This window comes from Sciurus vulgaris (genome assembly GCF_902686455.1).
Source record: "Sciurus vulgaris genome assembly, contig: HiC_scaffold_178_arrow_ctg1, whole genome shotgun sequence".
In the NCBI taxonomy this organism is placed as follows: Eukaryota; Metazoa; Chordata; class Mammalia; order Rodentia; family Sciuridae; genus Sciurus; species Sciurus vulgaris.
In genome coordinates, this window is record NW_027632875.1 from 535,118 (window position 1) to 542,103 (window position 6,986).

Here is a 6,986-nt window from a genome sequence, read left to right on the forward strand (position 1 = left end):
GTGCAAATAAAATCAGCAAAAGGACTTGCCCTTTGTCAGCCTGCAGTTTTTTCCTATAGTGATTACACAACATTATGGTGTGGCCACCTGGACATCATGAGGCCAGGAGGCTCCCTGTCCCCTCTCTCCAAGCAGGACCCTCTGACACACCGTCCAGCCCCCACAGCCTTTCCCCAGGTGCACGGCTACAGTCTCAGTTCCTGACTGTGGAGCTGCTTTCTTGTTTTGCCTTCAGTCATTTCAGTTCTTCCGGAAAGTTGTCCTGTTTCCAGCTCCTGCTACCTGCTACAGGTTACAAACCAGCACACCAGTGCAAGTGTGGGTTTTCTACTTTGCAAGCTTCAGGCAGTGTGGCTGAGCTGTAGGGTGTTTTTAAAGCTCCAGGCCTCCTGGTTTGTCTTTGGCAGTGAGTCAGGGCAAGGGTGTCGATGACTCTGACTGTTTCAGGTTCTGTTGGGGACCTGACCCTCATCCTCGCTCTGTGTGGTGGGGATTTTTAGGCTTTCACTCTGGGTGTCAACCACCCTTCCCCGATGCTTCCCATTTCTAAGAAAAGGGACATCATCAACCCCCGGCACCATGAAAGAATGAAGAGAGAAGAAGAGAAGAAGAAAAGAAAAGGGACCTTTCAGCTCAGGTGACCCCGGGAGTTGCTGAAAGCAAAGCAGCGAGTTCTCTTGCTTTCAAAACACAGAAAACAAATCACTATTTCCTAAATGAAAAGGAACAAACTCAGCACTGAGAGGTCGTGGGAGCTGTTTTCCAAGTACCCCATCCAGACCTCTTCCCCATCTGCACAAAGCAGGTGCTGTCACCTCATCAGGTTGCCTGGAGGATTAGATGTTCCTTAGGTGACCTGCCCAGGAGGGGACCCCAGGTGCTCCATGCCCTTTCCACTAAGGGCTCCATGTCAACACTTTGGGTTTTGCAGCCAGGTGGTCTTCGAGGCAGCCCCCCATTGCAGTAGAGTTGAGTAAACCAATGGTGTAGCCTGTGCCCACAATGCTGATTTACAAAGACGAGTGGTGGGTTGGATTTAGCCACAGTGTGTGGACCCCTGGTCTAATGGAGATGTAGCATGAGCAAGTCACCCAGATCCACACTCCAGGAGGCCAGCCTCACCCCTCTGGGTGCTTCAGCATTGGGCCCTGGGAAAGGAGAAAAGCAGAAATGGGGCAGGAAGAAGGGGTGCTTTCTGCAGGAGCTGAGCCCAGGGAAAGTCTGAGTGGCATGGATACTTGGGGACCACACAGACTGGATGTGAGTCACGGCCCTGCCAGAGTCTAGTCATGGGGCTTGGGCATGTTCTGTGAACTCTCTGAGCCTCAGCTTTCTTGTCTATGAAATGAGGATGAAAATGGCACTTTCTCATCTGCCTTTTGTGAAGGTGACATGAAATGGCAGGTACAACACCATTAGCTTGTGGTGCTTGGCCCCCGTTAAGGGATTATTCGCTATTGTCATTATTGAGGTTGATAGTTTCACTCAAACTCCTGGCACTTGTCAACAGGTGCAGTCCTCTGTCACGAGGAGAAGCTTCCCAGCTGACTTCATCACAGGTGGGAGATGCATTGGGCAGAGACCTGGTGACCCGTATGTGTCTCTTCCTGCTTCTGTAACGCAGGACCACAAGTTTTGTGGCTTCACACCACACATTGATTCTCCTGCAGTTCTTCTGGTCAAGGGATTGCCAGGGCGGTCACCCCGTGGAGGTTCTGGGGGAATCTATTTCTGTGCCTTTTCCAGCAACTGGAGGCTGCCCACATTCTCGGGCTCCTGTTCCCTGCCTCCATTCTGGAGATCATCTGATCTCTCTCTCTCTGCCTCTGTCCCCAGGTCTTTCTGAGTCTGACTTCCTCTCATAAGGACACTTGGGATTTTTATGCACTCAGAGAAACCAAGATGGTCACCCCACATCAAGGTTCTCAGTCACATCTGCAAAATCTCTGCCACCTCGGGCTAGAGATTCCCAGGTCCTGGGAGTCAGGATGTGGCCACTGGCGGGAGGCATTATTGAGCCTAGTTCACATGCTCAGCCTGGACCACAGGAAGGTGCCTGACCCACAGGACGTTAGGGTCAGTGGGTGATTTAAAAGCCATTCAAAATGCAGGGCTCAAAATAGCCACCACTGACTCTGTTTACCACCCTGAGTTGGCTGGTGAGACTGTGGAGGGGACTGGCTGGCTGGGCCTGGCTGGGCTGGCTGGTGTGTCTGCAGGCAGCTGGATGGTGGCTGGGTGATCCCAGCCTGGCTTGCATGCCTGTCTGGCCGACAGCAGGGCCACCAGGGAGATGGGGCCGAGGGACTCTTCTCCAAGGCTGGCTCAGGCTTCATCACTTGTGGGCATCAGAAGCTGCAAGGACACTTATGGCTGTGGCAACATCAGATGGGGGGACGCTGAGGCCAAGGGTCAGCCTCAAGGTGGTTGAGTGAGCTGGAGAGAGAAGTGGGTCCAGGGAGGGCAGGGAGCAGGCCAGCAGCCCTGCCTTCTTTCCAAGAGTCGGATGCTGTGGTCCCTCCTGGAGCCGGTTCATCGGGGTCCCCAGAGCTGCCATCTTTCTTCCCTGTCCCATGGTGAGGGGTGGTGACAGTCTGTATGGGCTGCGTAACAGAGCACCACAGGTTGGGTGGCTTCTAAACCACAGGAATTCATTGCCCACCGTGCTGGATGCTGCGAAGCCCAAGGTCAAGTTGCCCACAGAGTTGGCATCTGGTGCAGCTGCTTCCTGGTTCATGGATGGCCCCTTCCAGCTGTGTCTTCACATATTGTGATGGACAAGGGGACTCTGGGGTCCCTTTTATAAGGGACCATTCCAGACAGCCCCACCCTCACCACCTCATCACCCCAAAGCCCCTGCCTCCTGAGGCCGCCCCATGAGAGGTTAGGATTTCAGCACCGGAACATGAACATCCGGGCTGTCGCAAGCAGCAAGGTCGGGGCTGGGTGAAGAAAGGTCTGGGGCTGCAGAGAAGGCTTCCTTCTTTTTGCCCCCTCCCTGGTGACTAAGGGACATTTCTGTAATATAGTTGGGGAGGGGTCTTTGCACAGGATTGGAGCTCCCCTCTCCAGGAGGATTTCCATCTTGATAGAAGCTGCTGTGGTGGTCATTCAGCCAGATAAAAGATGGAAGCTGGGGCTCTATCTCCTCCTTGAATCTGGGTGGGCTCCCAACTCAGTCCCAACTCAGTCCCAACTAAGAACGTAGAGTAGGTGATGCTCTTTGGTCACATTGGGGGTCCCTGAGCACCTGTTTGGGAAGTCCGGTGACCCAGAGTCCATGGTGCTGAAGAGGCTATGGGTCAATGTTCCCATCAGCAGAGCAGAGAGCAGATCACCTGCCAGCCACAAGTGAGCCAGGCTTAGTCCAGCCCCTCCAAGCCCCAGCCCGTGACTGCCTCTGCATGCCAGACCCCCAAGGGAGAATGACCCACATGGGCACTTCCCAGATTCCGGGCCCACAAAACCCTGAACAAATGTCAATGGGTGTTTTAAGCCACTAAGGGTTGGGGGATTTCTTACCCAGCAACAGGGACCAGCTCATGTTCCCAGACCTAACTATGCAGAGGTCGCCTCTGGGAACATGGAAAAAAAAAAAAAAAAGCTGATACCTGGGATTCACCCCCAACCTTTGTCAATCCACATCTTCTGTGGATAACGCATGAGAAGCCATATCGATGAGCTAACTCCGAAGGAGGCAGGGAGAGGTCCAGAAGTTGAGGCTGTGGGAAGACTCCACTCTCTGAGCCTCCATCCCCTGGGGGCAGAGCTGGGGTAGGCTAAGGATCAAAGAGAATGGTCTGGAAGAAGTCTCCAGTAAGTTCAGAGCCCAGGGATTGGAATTGAAGGAACAGAGTGGGGTCTAGTGCCAGTGTCCTGGGTATAGTGTTGGACTCCACCACTGTCACCATTGAATGGGGGCCCCCAAGATACAGCTGCATCCTGACCCCCGGGACCTGGAAGGCGACCTTATCTGGAGACAGGGTCTTCACAGATATGATTAAGGATTGCAAGATGAGATCATCCTGGGAGTAAGTGGTCCCCAAATCCAGTGACGAAGAAACGGAGAAGACAGCAGACAAGGGAGAGGCCAGGTGCAGACAGTGCAGAGGGTTCAGGTGCACAATCACAGATCGAGGAGCATCTGGGCCACTGGGACCTGGAAGAGACAAGGGAACATTCTCCCCAGAGCCTTCAGAGGCTATGTGGTACTGACGATGCCTTGGTTTTGGACTGGCAGTCTCGGGAACTATGAACATCAAGTCACAGCAACACACACAGTGCCTGTGACTTCCGTCAAGCTGAGAGCAGGCTTCTTCAAATGGGTCCATCTTCCTTCAGGCTCCTGTGAGGCCCAGAGCCTGACCTACAATCCTAACTCCTGGGTAGTATTTCCAGAGTGCTATTTCTGAGGCAGGAGCAGGGCCAGGCACAAAGTCTCACAGGCCCAGGACCCAGAGCCTTGCAGGGGATGCAGACCAGCACAGGGACAGGTGGGCCTGCTCTGAAGAGGCAGGATGGTGCAGCTCTTACTCCCCTGCACTCCAGGGCCTGCCTGAGCTGGGCTTCTGGCTCTCTCATTCCCTGTGTGACCCTGGGCAAGTCACACTGTGCTTCTGTTCCCTCATCTCTAAATTAGGGACAATACCCATGCCTGCTGCAGAGGGTGGAATCTGTGCAGATTAATTGAGGAAATCCCAGAAAGTTCTGAGTGCCAGGTGGGGCACAGAGCAAGGCTGGCATCGGGAGTGTCCAGGCCTGGAACAGCTAGGGTGGAGGCCGGGGAAGAGGACAACAGCAGCTTTGGGTGGCAGATGGCTCCGTCAGGCCAGAGCTGGAGAACACAGGGTCCCAACCTAGTCTGGGTCACAGTCCGAGTCGGGAAACCCATCATCAAACAGTTGCACACGCCTACCGAATTCCATTCCCGCCTTCCAGGGAGTCTGGGTGCGGCATTTCCCAGCTGGGCCCTGCAGACATGGGGCCAGTGATTCTTTGTGGTGGGGCCATCCTGTGCCTGGCAGAGGCTGTAGCTATACCCTGGCCCCACCCACTGGGTGAGAACCCTGCCCTGAAGCATCTTCAGGTGGCCTGGTGCAGCTGCCTGGGCAGTGGCAGGGCTCTGGACCAGAGTCCTGCTCACTGACAGGTACATGCAGAGAACTTGGTAGAGACCAGCTCCAGGTCCCTGCAGGGCCGTGGGCTTGGGGCTCGCATCCTTCCCCCCCCCCCCCCCCCGTGTGAGGCTGGGTTAAAGGAGGACTCCAGCTATCCACCTTTGCCTCCGCAGGTCCTGGTCTTCCTGGGTTGGCCCCAGGACCATGTGGGAGCAAAGAAGCAGGGTGAGGACAAAGCCTTCCTCGGCCGCACCTGACCATGTGCAAGGCCCCAGCAGCAGGCCTCAGCCATTGTCACCCAGATCAGGACTCCTGACTTTGCTCTGCAGCCCAGGGGCTGACAGAGGTCTGCCCATCGGCACCCCTGCCCTCTCTCTTCCCAGGGAAGAGAGGGCCCCCAGCACCCCTGCCCTCTCTCTTCGCAGGTGCAGGGGCCCATCACCCCCGCCCCCTCTTAGCCTCTGCTTTCCAGAACCCACTTGGCACTGGTGGCCAGGCAGCTACGGGCCGCTGCGTCCACACACCCTTCCCCAGCTCCATGCTTTTCAGAGGCCTTGGAGCCCCAGGCAAAAGGGCAGCTGGTTGCTGCCAGCTCTGACATTCCAGGTTTTACAACTGGGGGACACTTGATGTGAGTCAGGGCGTGTTTGAGGGGGTGTCATGAACCAGGCGATGATGAGTTTCACGGGCTCCTCCAAGGGTCCTGCATGAAGAAGGAACAGACCCTGGCCCTGTGTTCTGATTCAGGTCCCCACGCAGCCAGAAGGAGCATTTCCAGGCTCTGTGACTTTCTCCTCTGAGGTACCCAGGGGCCATCCCTGTCCCAGTTTTATAGACAAGGGAATAAACGTAAGCTAAAGGCAGGGACCGTGGAGTCAGCAGGGCCGGCTGGGCAGACTTGGGCAGACCACTTGCTTCTGCTGAGCCGTGGCTGCACAGCAAGGTGGCGAGTCCCTGGTGAGCATCACTGACCACCTACAGTGGGCTCCATGCTCAGGACTGGGGGTCAGCGCTGCATAGACAGGGGAGAGGGCCATGTGGCTGGGAGTGTATTTTTCAAGGAAAGGGGTACAGGCCTCGCAGGCTGGTGAGTAGACCCTTTCAGATGGGCTAAGGGCCATGCTGACCATGGGAGCAGAGACGAGGGTGGGCCCTGATAGTGTGGCCAGAGATGTTGAGCCTGGGACCTCAAGTGAGAAGGAATGGCCCCAATTCCCAGGTCCCCCGCTGTCCCTCAAGCTTTCATGACCCACCAGCTGTGCCAGTCCAGTGGCCCCCAAGAGGAACGGGGCCTGGGAGGTGGAAATCTTTTCTCCCATTTTCTTATTAAGATGTGACTGGCCACCCAAGACCGTGTGTACTCAGGAGGCGCAACCTGACGATTCCATACAGAGGCACCGCCAAATGACCTCACCACCAGGTTCATGATTCAGTTGCCCCGTGACTCCAGGCACGGAGCACTGTGAGAACTGGTCCCCACCTACCCCCCAACTCAGCTCTCCTGGCCTCAGTCCTGGACATTCTAGCAACTTCCACAGTCTTTGCCCAGGTACAGAACTTGCTTCCTCCTACATCTCCCAGGAATGGTGGAAGGGAGAAAGAAATGAAAAGGAGAGAGAGAACAAAAGAAGAATGGGGCCTGTGTGGATGTGGATGGGAGGATTCCCCCCTCCTCTGCCTGGGAGGGCTTCCCCATCCTTAAGGACCATCCAAAATGGCACCTCCTCTCTGGCACCAGCGCCTCCTGCAGGCAGGGGTTTGGGTGCTGCCGAACAGGTATCCATCGGGCCATGCAGGGCGAATGGGAGTGAGGACCAGAAAAGAAACTCTCTGTCTCTTCTCTTTCCCCACCTGCAGCCACATGTCTTG